Below are 18,753 nucleotides of genomic sequence, written 5' to 3' on the forward strand. Positions count from 1 at the left end.
AGACCTCCAGGATCATCTGGTCCAACCATCACCCTACCACCACTATCACCCACTAAACCATTTCCCTAAGCATCACATCCAAACTTTCCTTGAACTCCCCCAGGGTCAGGGTCTCCAGCACCTTCCTGGACAACCCATTCCAATGTCTGACTACTCTTTCTGAGAAAAAAATTCTCTTATTTTCCAGCCCGAACCTCCCCTGCTGCAACTTAAGGCCATTCCCTCTAGTACTATCACTAGTTACCTGTGAGAAGAGGCCAACCTCCAGCTCCCCACATTTTCCTTTCATGTAGCTGTAGAGAGCAATAAGGTCTCCCCTGAGCCTTCTCTTCTCCAGAAGAAACAATCCCAGCTCCCTCAGCCACTCCTCACAGGTCTTGTGCTCCAGGCCCTTCACCAGCTTCGTAGCCCTGCTCTGGTTGTGTTCCAGGGCCTCCATGTCCTTCATGTAGTGAGGGGCCCAAAACTGAACACAGTACTCAAGGTGCGGCCTCACCAGAGCTCAGTACAGGGGTACGATCACCTCCCTGGCCCTGCTGGCCACACTATTCCTGATACAAGCCAGGATGTCATTGTTTGCCTTCTGGGCCACCTGGACACAATGCTGGCTCATGTTCAGGTGAGCATCAACCAACACCCCCAGATCCTGTTCCTCTGCACAGCTTTCAAGCCACTCTGCCCCAGGCCTGTAGCATTGCATGGGGTTGTATGATTTTGTGATTCTACGTGGCTTGGGAAATTTAACTCTACTCTGAAAAAAATATTGTTCCAAACTGCATGTCTAAATTTAAACTGTAGACCCAGATAAGCATCTGAGCTGGCCATCTTACACTCCCTGTGTCCTCCACAGAGATCTACTCCAGGCAATGATTCATCTCCTCCTACAGCAGCTTGATTTACAATCAAGTGAGATTTTTACAGATACTTTAAGAACAACTTCCCTTGCATACACATCCCTGTACAAGCAGGTTGACCCTTGCAACCAGAGAAGTGAGCTGAGAGACATTGACTTTCTATTCCCTTTGAGATGATGAACAGAGAATGAGAGAAACGGGCAAGAGTCTTGTTCTGTTTCTTCTCTAAGTCCCCAGCATGGCAGCCAGTGCATATCATTGTTTTCTGCACATTTAGGCCTCTAACAATTTATTTCAAAAGTTCTAGAGAAAAAAAATAATTAGGGAGGCAACTGGGGATCACAAGACATCACTCAGTCTCACAACTCCTAGCACAAAACCTGTGATAGTACAGCTCATGCCTCTACTCCTCCATCACTGCATCCAGCCTCTGATATTGGGGTCAATATGGGAACAGCTGGGGAAACAAGCAGAAGGCAAGTAGAAGACACATTTCTGAATACTGCTCTTACGATTAGCTGCATTTCCCTTACCCAGCTCTGAACAATGTAGTGTTCCAAGGCTCCCAAATTACAGGGGAGGCCAGCCAAACAAGGAACAGGATGCATTGATTCACAGGAAATAATCCAGAGACAGTACAGTATACAAAGAATTGTTTGATCCTTGTATAGAGACCAACCTGGCTGACCTGGAAAGGTGGTTTGTATCATCTACTAGTCTGCCAGAAAAAGGTTCTTTCTGGTTTAGGTGCTGTAGCTTAGCAGCATTGAATACACACTTAGTGGAATCTTCTTCCTCTGCACCTCCTACACCCAGCTTGAGAGTTTGGCTATTTACCTCAAGACCAAGTTGTACTTTGTTTTTTTTTTTTTTCTTTTTAATCTCCCAAGACTTTGGCAGACATTGCTAATGCACTCCTAGCCATTATGAGATAGGCATCCTCAACACCCATAACAGATGTGGGATAGGATCAGCCCCAAAGCACCTCCGACACTGCCTTAAAGCAGCCCTGAGAAGACACATTACCCTGAACAACAGTAGCATGGATGAGCTTGAATTGCCAGTGTTGTTCCAAACTGTAGAAACAGCAAGTAGAGGTGAGGTGATCAATATTGCATTCATTAAGATAAACAATGCTTGTGCAATTTTGTGAGAGAAGGTGGGTATAGTATCTCCCCTCCATCTTCTTCTTTCTTTTCTTTCTTTCTTTCTTTTGCCTCTTGTCACTTCTCTCTCATTTCTGCTCATTTCACCCACATTACAGCTGTAGCTAAATAAATGACAGGCTGTGGCCTAGCATCATGTGACAGATCATCCTACATCAGCTCTGAAAAACGGAGATGCTGTCAGCTGTCTGGTTCTCCTCACATTCACTGTCAGCATCAGTGCATTTGGGCTGCATGTCACAGTCATCTGAACAAGATGAATACAGCACTGTGAACATCAGCTTGGGAACCAAGTCAATCAAACATGTGACCGCAGCCACACACAAGTATTTGTGCTGAGAAACCGCCACAGAGAAAGGGTTTCCAATGCCCTGCTACCTACTGCCACTGGTAGTTTTTAATTAAAATATCTACTCAAGCTCATCTGAAAAACAAAGAGGGATTTTTGCGGTGAGGTTTTTTATGCAGAAACTTGTAAAGAAAATCTCAGCAGCCCTCAGGTTCAACCTCAGCAACCTCAGCAAAGATCAAAATAGTCAGGGGCTAGTCTTGCTGTTCCTAATCTCACTGACAGGCTCCCACAGCGAAGAAAGGAAATTACCTGTGCTACCCACATAAACTTCTGTCAGAGGTGGGTCAGAGGAGGAAAATATTGTCTCCTTTCCCTTGTACAGCTAACACAGCAAGGAGATGAAATTAGAGGGACCGAAGAGGAGGCTGTGGTAACTTAAATTCCATTTGGAAAAACAGATGCCATGGCTCAGTGCTACTCCCTTCATGGGACAACATGGTTGTGCGCTGCCCCCTGTCCTACCACCCCCTCCTTTCAAGGCTGCCTGGTTGTGTACTCTGTCAGTCCTACAGGGTCCTACAGGGGTTGTGCACAAATCCTCACCAGTGCATTCTGAAATGAGGAGATCTTTCCCACATAATAAGAAGCTGCACAGGGGAAAAAAAGTTTTGTAAAGGAAAAAAATAACATTTCTCAATGTTCCCAAAGCCACTGTATTTAATCAGATACTGTCTATAGTTTTTTCTTCCTCCCATCTTGCTTTCTTCTGTCCCCAAAATTTTCCTCTCAAAATATGTGCATGTCTTTATGTGCAGCTGCTGTAAAATATTTGTATTTTGTTGCCTGCTAGAGGTTGGTCTCAGAGCTGCAATCACTACGCAAACAAGCAGAAAAATGTTAACCCATTGTGCCCGTGCTGAAACTGGTTTCAACATCAATGAACCAAAGCAGTGTTCTGGGAAAACACCAGAAATGCCTTTAGCAATGCACTAATAGAAAGCAGCATTCACCCAGCTGAAGTGGCATTTATGGGCAAATTTTTGAGCACTGTCCTAAAATGAAAAATATGCAGTACATTAAAATGAGTATCATAAAAACATCAGGAAAAATGCCAAAACAGTAATGACCTTGTAGCAGTCAGAGAACAGTCCCATTCAAAGAGAATTGGACTTCAGCTCAGACAAAAGACAACTTTTTTGGCTCTGTGTGGAGGTTCTCCAACCAGAAGAGCCATTCGAATTGTCTGTGGAAGTCTGCACTCTCTCCAGCAGCTGACACAAATGTCAAATCTTCCTGGGGTGACAGGACCTCTGCTATATGGTCATGCTACCTACAGCACGGGGGCAGAGGAAGAGGAACTTTTGTTATCTGTTACGAAAGTACTTGTTATCTTTATCTTCCTAAAAGGAGCAATGGGGTAAAACTGAAGGTAAAGCTGCACAACGTGCTTTCAACAAAACTAAAGTGCTTCATGATTTCATAGAATCATAGAATCATAGAATATCCTGAGTTGGAAGGGACCCTTAAGGATCATCAAGTCCAACTCTTGACACCGCACAGGTCTACCCAAAAGTTCAGACCATGTGACTAAGCGCACAGTCCAATCTCTTCTTAAATTCAGTCAGGCTCGGTGCAGTGACCACTTCCCTGGGGAGCCTGTTCCAGTGTGCAACCACTCTCTCTGTGAAGAACTTCCTCCTGATGTCAAGCCTAAACTTCCCCTGCCTCAGCTTAACCCCGTTCCCACAGGTCCTGTCGCTGGTGTTAATGGAGAAAAGGTCTCCTGCCTCTCGACACCCCCTTACGAGGAAGTTGATTTCTGGGACTGCTTCTCTCACCCTTGCCTGGACTACCATCTCACTTAGCACCTTCATGAGAGTACCATCACATTCAGTACCTTATCTGAAAATGAAAATTTACCTGAGTCATTTTCAGCTGTGCATCACATGCACAGCTACACCCCTGTGCACTCAGAACTGAAAGAGATGAATGATGGTTGAAAACCATCCCCTTTGGTGAGCATCCCTCCATGTTAGGTAAAGAAGAGCTATACCTAAAGTGATTTCTGGCAAAAGGAAAATGCTCCTTGTATCCTGCTTTCTAGATATAACTGGAACTGAACTAGGCAGTGTACATGGAATATGATACTCATTATTAAAAACAGCAAAAATGAAGGTAGTTTACTTAAATGGGTACAATTTTCCCCAAATTCCCAAAGACAACCACTGCAATTCCTGCAGACTTCTTTATCATCATCCTTCCCAATCACCAGGGACAGCCACATAGAAGAGTTATCTTCATGTGCAACAGTGGATATGAATCAAATGAAGAGCCTACTTCTGAAATATATACTAAGTTGTACAAGCCACTAGTGAGCTGTGATTTGCCTAAACAAATAGTTGTATTTATTTAAGCAGCTCCCTGCACTGACAGGGACCTTAAAACAGCTCAGCATGAGCATATGAAAACTAGACTGTGAAATTAGCTCACAGATAAAAGTGAAACTTTCCAGTGAAGTTTTACTATTCATACAAACATACAAACAAAAAGAAAAAAGGGAAAGACTGTGGAAAGTTACTTCAGTTTTACGTCACATTTCCCCACCCCAGACACACACACACACATGCACAAGAAAATAAGTAGTGAAGCTAGTAGTGAACCATACCCGATTCTGCTAATATCCAGACCTCCAGACTTCATCCATTTGTAGGATAAAACAGTTATATCTTAGTTCACTGAAGTTAGAACAAAACTGAGTTTTTCCCTTCTACAAATAGTAGAAGGAATTTTCTTTTGTTTTTAGGAAAAAAAAAAATGGTTGTTGAAAGTTCAGAACAATTTATGTTTAAAAAACTAAATCTTTAGAACCTAGAAAAATGGGCTTTTATTTACAATAAGGTGCAGTTACCTGATATATTATCAAATTGATGGATATTTTTAAAGTTAGATCTTATTGTAAAATGCATGCTGTCTGCTGCCAGCATCTGAGTAATGTGCTGGCTCATTAACGGATCTCTTTGTACAAGAAGAGGTAGATAATCCCTAAGCTCACGTCTTTTAGCCAAACAGACACATTATTATTGCTGTGTTCAAAGTTCTGAATGGTCATTTACAGTAAAAGCAACAGCTTTCACTGGAAAACAAATAACTTGCCAAGAAATGACAAATTAAAAAAAAAAAAAAAAAAAGGCAAATCCATTGCAAATAGCCAAATGATGAAGCTTTGTCAAAGAACAAACTTGAGAAACACTGTAACTTGATCATCTGTCCCAGACCTGAGTTCTGCTGTTCCTTTGGATTGTACCAAGAGGAATACAGAAACTAACACAAATGTAAGCTTCAGAAGACAACATGACCCTTTTTCTTTTTTTGGAGGGTGGAACGGGGTGGGGATTGGAGAGGGAAGAGAGAGAGAAAATATAAGCTATAAAATGTGACAAAGTTTTAGTGCCAAGTAATGCAGTATGAAGATGAACTGACATTACTAGAACAGATATAATTCCTGGCCCTATTTGGTGGAGCTTATTCACTGTGTTCATCACTTGTTATCCAAGCTGTCACGAAAATTGTAGCACTTACCATACACAGTCTTAACAAAAAACACACCTTTGAAAACTGTGTTAAACAAACTGAGATAATTCATGACAGAGTTGCTAAACTCACAGGAAATGGGTTTGTTTTCTGACCAACGAGCCAAAATCTTAGAAATTTTTCATGACAGGCAGTTCTCATATAACCACTGCTTACGTTTTTCTTGTCAAGAAGCTTTCTCAAATCTCAGTCTTGTGGGTAATTGCCAAGAAAGTATAAGACTTCAAATTCTTCCAAATCTCAAGTGTTAATTGTTGGGTCAAACAGAATCTAGCAGGTCATCCTTGTGCCACATCACCACCCTACTCAGTACGAAGTAGTACCTAATAGACCAAAAACATTTGGGATATTTGTTTGTGTTCTTTTACACTAACATTTGCACACAAGCCATCCTACTTAACTGAGATCTGGAATATCATCGTGATATTAGGACGAGATTTGAGCCAGTCTCAACTATCATTACTGCTCTAGAGTAGTATAAACACAGTACCCAGTATGGAGCCTAGCTGTATTAGAGGCATGCTCTTTGTATGCAGTTGTCAAACTTTCATCATTTACAACTCTGCATGGCAATTAGAATTCGTAGGGTCAGACCAACATATAGCCAAAGAAAGGAAGAGAACAAACCTGCATCCTGGGCTATCTGGGTAAATGAAGGAGAGCTGGCCAAACAGTGAACTAAGTAATTCAAAATTCAGTCATTAAATGACTTAGCTCTGCTGTTATTCACTGACTTTTATTATTCATTTTATGCAGAGAATAGCCAGGCCATTTGCAAAATACTTTTAGCTCCTGGTGATTTCACAAATTTTAACTATTATTCCTTTCTTCAGGCACCCAATGAAGAAACAAAACAAAAAACATACAAACAAAAAACAACTTGTGAACTGGAAAATCATATATCTCAAACATTGTCTAGCTAAAATGAACCTATCATGAACAACCCATAGACCAAAATAGATGCACTTAATGCTTAAAACCAACAGTCACAGAAAATAGACTTGATCTGGAAATAGTAAAAAGTAGGTTATTTACTGCATAATTTATTTGCAACAAAAATTTCAGGGTGCTGAGCTCTTTCCTGAAACAAATTTAAAATAATAACTATTTTGATAATAGCCAAAACACTAAAAAATAAGCACATAGATATAATAAATCAAATATATTTTAAAACAATTCAGAATTTGAAGGTTTACTTCAGAGCTAACATGGAAAAAAGTGTGATAGAATCATAGATTCTATGTTCCCCCTTATTCTGGATGATGGAGAAGTCATTTTCACCAGTGTCAATAAACTCATCAATTTGTTGAGAACATAATTGTCATTGCTGACCACAAAAAAAAATAAATCTCAATCCTTAACCTCAGACATCATCTGACACTTTGTTACATGGAAACAACCATCTTGAGTACTACCTTTGGTAAGCATTTCAGTACATATTATGTCAGGAGATGGTATTAGGTAAAACAAGGCATTAAAAAATTCCAATAATGCTTCATTACTGTGAACAAAACAGGGCTTTACTCTTCTAACGATGTATTTTTGACACCTCCAATTGCAATTCACTCAAAAGATAAAAAATAATCAAAATTAAGTGTCATTGGTCTTTGAACTGGGGACTCCCACTGAGAAATAAGGACTTGAAGGACACAGGGTAGAAGATTCAAACGTTTCTCAGCAGAATTCTGATAACCCTTTGAAATTTTTCCATTTGAACTTCCAAACCTAGGTCTGTTCTTAATGATCTCCTTAATGTGGCCTAGAAAATGGCTATTGTTTGCTTATTTTTATCTGCTTTTTCATTGACTACCTCTTTACAATGTTTTCTTAATTTTTTCCAGTTGGAATTAACAGAGTAGCTGGAGACTCTGCCTAGGAGATGACAAAACACTCAGAATCTACAATATGGTCTGGACTTCATATTGCACACAATTTTCTTAATAAAAGGAGTCAAAAACATTGTCGAAATATGTTCCAAATTAGACATTTCTAATCTGCTTCTCTCTGTTTTTCTTAGTATCTCAATTCAAAATTCAATTTCAACAAAATATCAATACAAAATTTTACAAATTTTTGCATCTTCAACTCAATGACGGTTAAGGGAGGGCCACTAAAGAGTGGTGTACTGAAGAGAAAACAAGCAGGTGAATGTTAGGAGGGGACTGTAGACAATCCTGTGACATCCTGTTCTGGTTAACAGTTCATAAGAATGTATCTTAACTTCTTGTGAAATTTCACATGAGAAACAGCTTGCAAGACTGTGTTCATATTTTGCAATACTATGGAATGTTTTCTGACTAAAATCAACATCACTTCTCACTTCTAAAATTGTAAGGATTCTGAAAATGTAGGGAAAATTAATCAGCAAAACACTCTTCTAGGCTTTTTCATTTTGGTTAATAAAGGGGAATCATTTTCAAGGACAGAAATAGCAGGTTAATGTCTAGTGCTCTACAATCATCCAAAAATATTTGATGGACCACATCAGGGCAATTCACCCAGTCTTATACACAAGGAAAAACCTCATTCAGGAAGTTATGGACAAATTGAAAAACTAATCTTAGGTCACTGCAGGCTAGCACTACAATTACTTCAACCTCCTTTTTCTCAAGTGTCCTTTGTGACTTTACAAGTTCATTCTCATATAAACGTATTCAGAATTGGACTCAGCAGGTGCAGAACTTCCCAGAAAAAGGTTTAGATCAAGGGTGTGCTCACATGGAAACCTAGAAAGTTAGAGGACAAGGACATGTTAAAACATTTCCCTGACTTAGGGCTTAGATGGATAGACAGATCTTCAAACTTTTTTTCAAATCTTACTACTCTGCTCTGACTTCAAAATACTCAGTGCCTGGAATCATATCACGTACATTATGCTTTACATTATCTGCTCAGAAGTACCTATTTTACCTTTTGCCTAGCTTCTTCTGTTAGCCTATATCCTTTCTCAGTTTCAGGGAAAAAAAAAAAAAAAAAGAAAAAAAAGAAAATGTGCTTATGTTCTACACATTTTTAGATTTTTTTTTGAAGTCCAGTTTTCTGTATTTACCTCCATGTCATATCCCCTCAGGATATATGAGTCACACCCATAACAATTAAAGGCTTTCAATAATGCAATGTCATGTAACAAGAGGAAGATATGAAAACCATGCATTAGAAAACTGCACTTGGAAACAGCCAGCTTTCAGGAAAACAGCAATATTCTCAAACATCTATCTAATTTAGATTGGTAGTTTTACATGGAATATGAGATTTTGGTTTAAATACTCCTTAGCATTATATGGACCCAAGAATGGCCATCTCTTCTTCGATATCCTTTTGTTTTCAAACCCTTTTTATGCCCAGGGAGAAATAAAATGCAAGAGGAAAGAGGAAGAAAACAATTAATATGATTTATTAATATTATATATGCATTAATCATTAGCAAGCTATTCTACATTCATCACTTACAGGAAGACTCATCATTCAAACCATTTTTGGTACCAAAGTTAATTGGGGCTGATCTTTCTTCCCTCTGAATTCAACCAGACAACGAATTCCACTTTTACACAAACCCTACTCTTTTTCCCACATATATATGCCCCTTTGTGTCAGCTGAACTATCCTGTTGTATTTAGTCTATTTCCAAATAAATTACCTCTTAGACCTCTTTCCTATTTGCTTTTTCATCATGACATGATGAAATGCTCCCCATTTTTAGAGTTTTAACATATAGCTATTGTTTCATCACTGAAGCTGCTGAAAACATTGCAAAGTTTTTGTGTGTAAATCACCTCATTCTTTGCTCTTACATTTGACTTTCACATGTGCAGCCACTACATATGTAAGGTCTGATTTAAACATATGCATTTTATGTTCATCTGCCAGTAAAATCACTACTTCGGTTAGTGTAGCAGAGTAAAAATAACACGTTCTTCCACCAGGAAGCCTACTTAGCAGAAGGATAGTACATAATAGGCAATACATAAAATACATCACCTATCTGTCATCATAGCAGATGACATCTGCTATGTCATATCTTTATGTAAGAGAACATCTTGCATTGCTTTAGCTGTCTGACTGCTGATTTTAGAGGCTGAAAAGCTTCTGGTGCTCATACCTTGCTGCTGGAATAAGGGTCAATCGACCATTACCTCCTCCAACAGGCACCAGCTTGTACAGAAAAGCTCTGGAGGGAAATTGCAAATCCACAAGCATCTAGAAACACTCATTAATCAATGCAGAGTGTACAGTGCTGGAATGCACACTAAGACCTGGCCTGCAAAAGTCTAACTGTGGTGATGGCATAAGAAGTAGGAACTGTTGGCTATCGCAGCCAGAAGCACAGTGCAGAAATCCAAGACAAAGCATACAGCAGAGGGATCAGTCTCAGCCATGAGGCAGAACAGAACAAGCTCCCTGCCACACTGCAGATCTCCATTTGCTGGAGAATCGGACTTTGATGTCATTTCTATCTATTGAAGATCCAGATGCCAGATGTCCTAACACAGGACAATGAGGTCCACAGCAAATCTAGAAATTCACAAAAGCCTGTGGTTTACTACAATCCAGAGTTTGTACATGAGTTATCAGGGATAGTGGCTTAGACAGACTTGGAAAACAACCGGATAATCGGCAGCTACATCCATGCAACTCAGATATGCAAGCATATTTCTTTAAAGGTATTATGCTACAAACATCAGTAAGCCAAGCAATCACACAATTCAACTCTGTGTCACAGAGTACATTTTCTCTCCCCACACATGCAATACATTTATCATTTAAATTGTCCCCACAACATTTTTGTCACTGAACCAGAATTACTGGAGAATTGTCACTAATTCTTTTTTCATCTTTCAGAAGAAACCTTTCCCCATTATTTTATTTAAAATGTTCACATCACTTTGAAGCAATTTTCAAAATCACTGACATTTTTATTTCACCAGAAGCAAACACTCTTTTCTTAGCCTTTGCTAAACAAAAATGCAACCCCTGCTGTTTTCAGTGAGTTGGGATCTTCAAAAGTTATTTTGAAAATTATTGTTTTTAACAAAACAAACAAAAATTGTTTTTAATCTACCTTTCAATAAAACACAGCCCAGAAAAGTTGGTTGAAGACGGATCCATTTCAAATGATGCATTTTGAGTTGTTTAAAACACACAAAAATCTTTCCCATACTTTCTGATTGTTTCATTAAACCTATGATAATTTAATAAGTCAAGAGCTCCTGAATGTGCTAATGGACTTCAATTCCCTTGACCGCAATGGGAGCAACACACTTCAGCATCTCACAGGAGGTAACTGGCACCACATGACTAGATTTTCAAAGGACACAGTTTCTCAAACTACTTTTGTCCTGAAAGAATTCAATTTAATCAGCCCCGAAACCTGTCTTGTTCATACAATGCATGTTTACAATAAAGCTATTTCTCCCATTGTCCCCTGCACAACTTTCAAAAACAGCTATTAAATGGCTGCCTCTGTAGTTCACAATCTCTTTAATTTGCAAAACTGCTCATCTCTTTTCTGAAATGTCAACAGAGCACTTGACCATTGTCTGTCAGGGAGTCTCTACCCTACCTGAAGTTAAAAGAGCAAACAGACAACAACAACAAGAGAAAAACAGGTTTCTGACAAGAAATAAGCTGGTTCTTGGTTGCACAATATAAAAGAGGTCTGAAGAGTTCAAGCCAAGTTAGAAGGTTCTGGATTTGAAACAATGACAACAATAATAAAAGTCACAAAAACTGGATTGACTAAATCAATTTTCTTGTAAAAATGTCACAATTACAGATGGTAACAATCTGGAAATAGCTGCAAAGAGAAAATAATTACAAAGGGATGAAAATGTATTAATGCTCAATAGCAATGGATTTGTGGGAAAGTATATTCTGATATATTCCGTCTGTCCTTAATTCATCATTTGACTGTACTAAGCACCCACTTTTACAAACAAAAACATTGCCTCAGTTGTTGAAATCCTTTATTTAGTAATCTGTGTAGGCTGAAATGTTGAAAACGGTTTCTAAATTCCTGGCTTCTGAATCTGTCTTCAAAGTTGTCTCTGTCTACATTATCATGCAGCTGCAGGCTTTAATCAAAGGTCATAAGATTTACCAATTTCTGTCAAACATCCTAGCATCATTCCTTCCAAGGAAATATCTGCTATTTTAGAACCATCAAATTCAAAGAAATGCCATTTAATCTCTAATTTTTCCAAAATAAAATGCTACACTAGGGATGCTAAGGAGGAAGAAAAAAACCTTTAGAGTATTCTTGAGTATGGCTTAAGAAGCTGGAAAGTAGTAGACAAGATTTAGCTAGAACTCCAAACAAGGACAGCAGACTTCAGGCACCCAAGATACCCACATCCTTTTTTAAGCACCCGCAATCAAGCTGTGCTCCAAGAACCACTGTTGTGCTGCTGTCTAAGCCGATCAAGTACTTCACTGTCTAGTTACCTAGGCTGACAGTATTCTACATCTTACAACTCACAATTGCCAAGAATGGTCTAGAAATTAAACACAAGGACACCCAAGACCTTTGAGATGGCCAAACCTGCAGGTGTGATGAAAATCCACCTATGTATCCTCAAGATCAGGCACCTTTCAGGGTGGAGCACCACACCCCAAAGGTGCATGCCCTTGCCAGGAAGCAGAGAGCAGTGCTTCATGCAGGTACTTGCACAAGCAACCTCCAAGTAATTGCATGTCATACTATTGGAAAAGATAACGTATCATGCTTACTCCTGGGTTAGACCTACAATTCCACTCACATTAAATGCAACCTTAGAAGATATATGAGAAATAAATTATTTTCATTCATTTGTAAGTCACACATGGCCGGTCCAATACATACGTTCCTGCAAATGCAGGGAAGAAAATCACAATACTCAATTTTGTAATCCCATTACGGGACTAGGCTCAAACAAGTCCTTGATGTTTAGGACGATTGAGAACTGCCAGTATCAGTTGAACTGGAAGTGAGAGACAGTGCACATTGCGAGGATGCACAACTCAGCAACAACAAATAACTGCAGCTTCCCCATGAGATGACATGGCTAATTTATGTCCATGATGACTTTTAACCTTCAACAAGCACTCAACAAGGATGCACAAAGGTCTCCAGAAATTCAGTCCCCTTGATAGTCGTATTTGGGCTATTTGATACCTGCTTCTGTGTTATTGTGAAGTACCCACAGCATAATGCAGAGAGTAATAGATGTACAAATATGCTATTGCCTAGACTGACAAAAGCCAACAGTGCTACTACATAGCTCTGCCTTGCTACATGTGAAAACAAAACACACACATATACAACCCCCATCATGCTTTTTATTTTTCTGCTCAGACCATAAGTTAAGTCATTTTAGAACACGGCATAAATAGACTAAATGCTTAGTGGACCTTCCCAAAAATAGTCTGCTCCACTGAGCTCTGCACTAAAGCTAGGAACCACGTGAGATGTATTCCTCATTGTTCTCAGTGCCATCAGCAATATTTGATACCATCACAAACAGAAAAAAATAGAACAAAACATTACAGGAGCCAGGCCTGTCGAACACACACAACAAGTGCTCTTCAAGTGTTAGGGTTAAAGAAAATCAATTCCACTCTCAAAAAGTGGAAAGATTTTAGTTTGGGGAAGAGATATATTAAGGGATGAAATTTTGAGCACACTTACAATACAGTGCATGTTTTGCAGTACTCCATATGTTACGGGACTAAGAGACAGATGTTTACACACGAAGAAGCTCAGCTTTCTTTCCAAGCAGTGTACATACAGAGGACCTGCTAAACACTGGATGCCTTTATGTCACTGCCAAATAGTCTTAATAAGTGAAGCACTTCTCATTCCCAGCTAACATCTAAACATTATTAGTGAAGAAAAAGAAAGCTCCTTCTGTATTAAATAAACCAAAGCTTCTGCACTGCTGAACAGTCCTTTGCTGGTTTGAGTGGAGACTGAGAGGGACATGGTAAGGAGTACAATGCTCTCTCTTCTGCAGAAGCAAAAGAGTGCTTTCCTTCTTTCAGGGCCTGAGAAAGCAGCACTACCCTCAGCTCCCACATTGTCTCAGCTGATGTTGTAAAAGGTTCCATCTGCTTCAGCCATGGACTCAGTTATCTTCCAATGCTTACTCTGCGCAGGCACTCACACTGTTACTGAAGATTAATGCTCATTACGGAAGTTCTATTCAAAGGCAAAAAGTAATGAATTTTTATTTTCAAAAGAATCCCTACGGATGCACGCCTCCACCCTCACTATTACTTAAGCCTTTCCTCTGCAATGTTTTGAGAAGACAAGATTACCCAGATAGACTCTTATCTTGATAGGCTAATTGAACTGAGATCTGAATATCAGCGAAACAAGTTACAAGCAGAATAATATATGCAACTATACAACAGGATCATTAGCAACTGGTGTTCATTAATTTTCTCTATAGTTTATGATCAAGTGTGCGGACTACTGTACAGAATATTTAATATTTTTACTTGGTTACATTCATATTATTTATAAATGGGTTTGTTTTACTTGCATAGGACAAAAAAAAGAATGTTGTCAAAGGAAACTTTTAGTTACAGAAGTTGTTACTTCAGCAGAACTGTGTGTGGGTTAATGGATCTGCCCACTAAAGCTAAATAGCTTTAGCCACTTCAAACAAAAAACTGTGAAGAGTTGCTGTATGCCAAATTGTGGCAGCAAAAAGATCCCTAGCATTGTTTGCCTAAACCACGAAACATCCTAGCTATGTAAACATTACTTCTTCTGAAGATTAACACATGGATAACAAGTTCCTGTCATGATGAGCTCACAAATGCAGTTTTAAAAAGAAAGGGGGAAAAAAAAGACTATGAACATTAGTTTCAGCAAAATTGTAGCTTAGGTTCCTGCTGCCATTTCCCAACTGTCACTGGCCTTCTCATAATGGCATATTTTTATTTGATTGATCAAACCAAAATAAATAGAAATATATAAAGAAATAAACTAAAATAAATCTTTAACAAAAAGTTCAATCATTTGTTACTAATAAAAAGAACTTAACAATAAATAAACAAACAAACAGTAATTAAGCTCAGAGTTCCCTGAGGGATTTAGCTGTTCACCTAAAAAGAACAATAACCATACCTTTTCTTTACTTAAATCTTAGATTGGCCATTTCTATCAGGCCTTCTAGTATCTATGAAACATAAAACAATCAGGAGTAATAACCATGACAGCGTTCCACAGGCAAAAAGACTTCAGTCTGTTAAGTGGACACATTAAGTTCCTCTTCAGTAACTTTCCTCTGCAAAGCTCCATCTAAAGCATGACTCACTTCCAGGTTTAAAAAAAAAAAAAAAGTGAAACTTTTAGGTTATTTTTCTAGACACTCTACTTCATTCACCAAGTTCCCAAGAGATATGGGAATATGAAAGAAATGGGAGAAGGGGTTTTAAAATGAAGTAAACAAAAATATTTAGGGAAACCAGGAAACCACATACAACAACGTGTAATATTCCACTCTGTCTGCTACGAAGTGTGATGAATGAATAAGACTACGGAGCAACAGCATTTCCTTTTAAAAATCCCAGTGGTATAAAAATGGTGAAGATTTTTTCAGCACCTATGGAAAAATGTACAGTGGTGCCTATCAAAAAAATTCATCTCTTGCATATACAGGCTAATTGACCAAAGGTGGGTTTTCCCCAGTGCCAGGTGTTTTTTTTGTTTTTTGTTTTTTGTTTTTTTTTTTATGAAGACTCTCATTCTCCAGAAGCTGCCTCTCTTTCAGAAGGCCTACTGACCAGCATAAACTTTACCTGGGACCCTACTTACCTTATCTCATTTCCTTAAAGCCTAATTAAAACATGAATCTCCAAGCTGTTAAGTCAGGTTAGCCTGCATTCTGCTGAGCATCTCTTTCATAGTTTAGGTGAAAGAGATTAGTATTTTTTCCTAAAATCAGAACATAAAGAAAGCTTACACAGTAAAACATGCAACGTTCCATAGGACAAAGCTCAAATGTGACGGTGCTTACTTATAAATTTTGTATGCACATAATACTGCAAGTATATACTATATAAAGTGAAGATTTATAGTTGAATTAGCTCTTTCTTCTTCAGAGGAAGCAGAGTACTATCTAAACATTCTTACCCAGAAGCAATGTGCATTAAAGAATGTTGCCTGTTTTGAAGATTCTTTTTCATATGGTAACATTTCCTCAGGCCACCTATAAGCAAAGGGTTTGCACCAGACATAATCATCCTTTTACCACACTTGAAGAGTCAAATACAACTAATGGCAATACAGAATTCCTGAAAGTAGCTCAAAATGTTTGCTTACCATCCATGAATTTTACAGAGTTATGACTATAAGTTTGCGGAAAGTGGCTAGCTAGCACAGGATCAAGTAATAAACCATTTTTGTTCAAACAGACTAAGATATTAATTTTTGTAAAAGAGTGAGAGCTGCAGCCTCCCAGCAGTTACTGTGTTTAAAAATAGATGCATTTGGAAAAAAATTTTAAAGTGTAATTGAACTCAGAGCTAACTAAGCTAGTTTTAAAACCAAAAGAGAAAATAAAGCCCTGTTGCTGAGTGGACAAAGTCAATGTAACCAGGCAAGATATAGTCACAAATCCCTCTCAAAAAGCAGCATAGGTAATGTACCTCTAACAATCTTTAGACTATTAGTAGATATTTAAATCTATGGATTTCAGTTGCTCCAAAGTTTACTTTTACTGTCACCTTAACTTTTATGTCATATTCACACCGACAAATGCTGGCTGCTGGATTAGCTTCTATTTGAGAAGGAAGTAATTCAGTTTGTGTGAACTTTCATCATCCTCATGACCCTTTATTCTTTGAAAAGATTATTGTTGAGCTGTGTTTGTGCCCAAAAACTTTCCTCTGCTCATCGTTCCTTAATTACTTACATATTACCTTAAGATAATCTTAAAACATTAGTAATCTTCTTTAAAGCAAAACCCTTTGGGTATAGGAGCACAGAGAGACTTAGAGCAAGTTTTTCTTCCTAATCATTTGTACCTGTCTTGCTAAGTACCGTACATCAACCAAGCCCACATCCTGGATTTAAATTTATAATGCTTAGCTCACCAGAGGGATTTACCTTTGCAGGCAGGAAAGAGGCCTGTTCAGATGCATCTTAATGTCTGAATCATTTTCAGAAAAACTGATTATGCAAATTAAGATGAATAGCATTAAGAAACATATCTTAGTGTTCTGAATTGTAGCAGGAAAAGGTTGGCTTAGTATGCTTTCCTTTATCAGTAGATGAGCAATAACAGATACTGGGAGCTTGTTGGCATTCGCCATTCAACACAATAGGGCAGCCCATGCTATTGATGTAAAATCAATTTCATAGTTTCTTCCTCTCTTCTTCTACTCCCCTGCCCCTGATCTAGCCCCTCTGCCCTAAAATACCCTATGAAAGGACAGTCTTTGTTGGATTAGGATTATACCCACAGTTTTACACTTTAATCTTCTGGATGCTAAACACCACTTACAGGAAAATGTGTAATGTCCTCGAGAAGCTGTTTACCAAGCATGGCCTCATTGAACCAACATAATTAATGAACATTAATCCAGACAATAACTCAGCAGACAGTCAGGAATGCAGTGTCAGCACCCAGTGAGATGAAAATGGGATGACATTGTGTGTGCAAAGAAGGAAAGACTTTCATATTAAAGGAATCTAAGGAAATGGAAATAGGAAAGGCTGGGGAGTTCAGTTGGAGGCAGATTTCCGCACTGTCAGATTCGTGTTTCAGTACCAAGTTTTTATCTTTCTAGTTTAAAAGGACAAACTATGGTAGAACCTCACTGATGTTGTAGTAAGTCTTAAAACATGGTAAAAAATTCCAGGTTTCTTGGTCAGTGAGAAGCAATTAAATTCCATGTTGCCCAAATTAGCAGTAAAGTAACTGTATAATTTCAGTTGTGGTACTGAACAGAACAGACTGGGCGAATAATCCCAAATTCTTATGTCTCTGTGTTGACTTTGCCAAATCACAGGAGGAAACTAGAAAATGAGTTGTCTGCCATACAGCCTATCCAGTTCTCACAATATAATCCTTGGTCTCACGGTATCTGATTTTTATTTAAAAGCCTAGATCTTTGGATCTACAGGGTAGATGTGATGTTTAGTTTTATCTGAAGTTATTCCCTTCCCTGGGAAGGGAAGAATTAATCCACAGCAAATACATACTAAGTACATACTGAAACTTACTACCGAAGTGAAAGTCTGCTATATATATAATATCTGTCTGCTCTATATGGAATTGTACTGAGAAAATTATAGCCAATTCAGATTTTTTTTTTTTTCATTATACTATTTTCCAGAGGAAAAAAAAATGAGACTTTGAAATGGTATTTTTTTTTTTAATAAAAGTTTCCTGCCTTTTTGTTTGTTTGTTTGATAACAGACTTTATCTAATGTGTGATTATTCTGGGAAGTCATGTATGATGTACTTTTTCCTAGGGATCTATTTAGCTCTTTTTTAAGGACAAACATAATGAACTTCTCCAGAAAAAAAAAAAAAACAAAAAACAAACAAACAAAACCCCCTACAAATAAAAATGTATTTTAAAATGCAATTATTATTTTTTTCCAGAGCTATGCAGACAAAATCATTAACATGCTGAATAGGTGGTTATGGGATCTGTTGACATATTTCTATCACTACCTGTCAACAGTACAGAAGTTTCTTGAGAAGCTGAACTTATGAAAACTAGTTGGTTTCCTATCAATCGGGATTCCACAACTGGACTCTTTATGTCTAATAACATTCATGCTCCAGGCACAGTTTTTCCTGCACATTTGGGACATTCAAAACATCATTCTTCTCTGCTGATTCTCCACTGTCCA

This window comes from Anas platyrhynchos, chromosome 2 (assembly GCF_047663525.1).
Source record: "Anas platyrhynchos isolate ZD024472 breed Pekin duck chromosome 2, IASCAAS_PekinDuck_T2T, whole genome shotgun sequence".
NCBI lineage: Eukaryota > Metazoa > Chordata > Aves > Anseriformes > Anatidae > Anas > Anas platyrhynchos.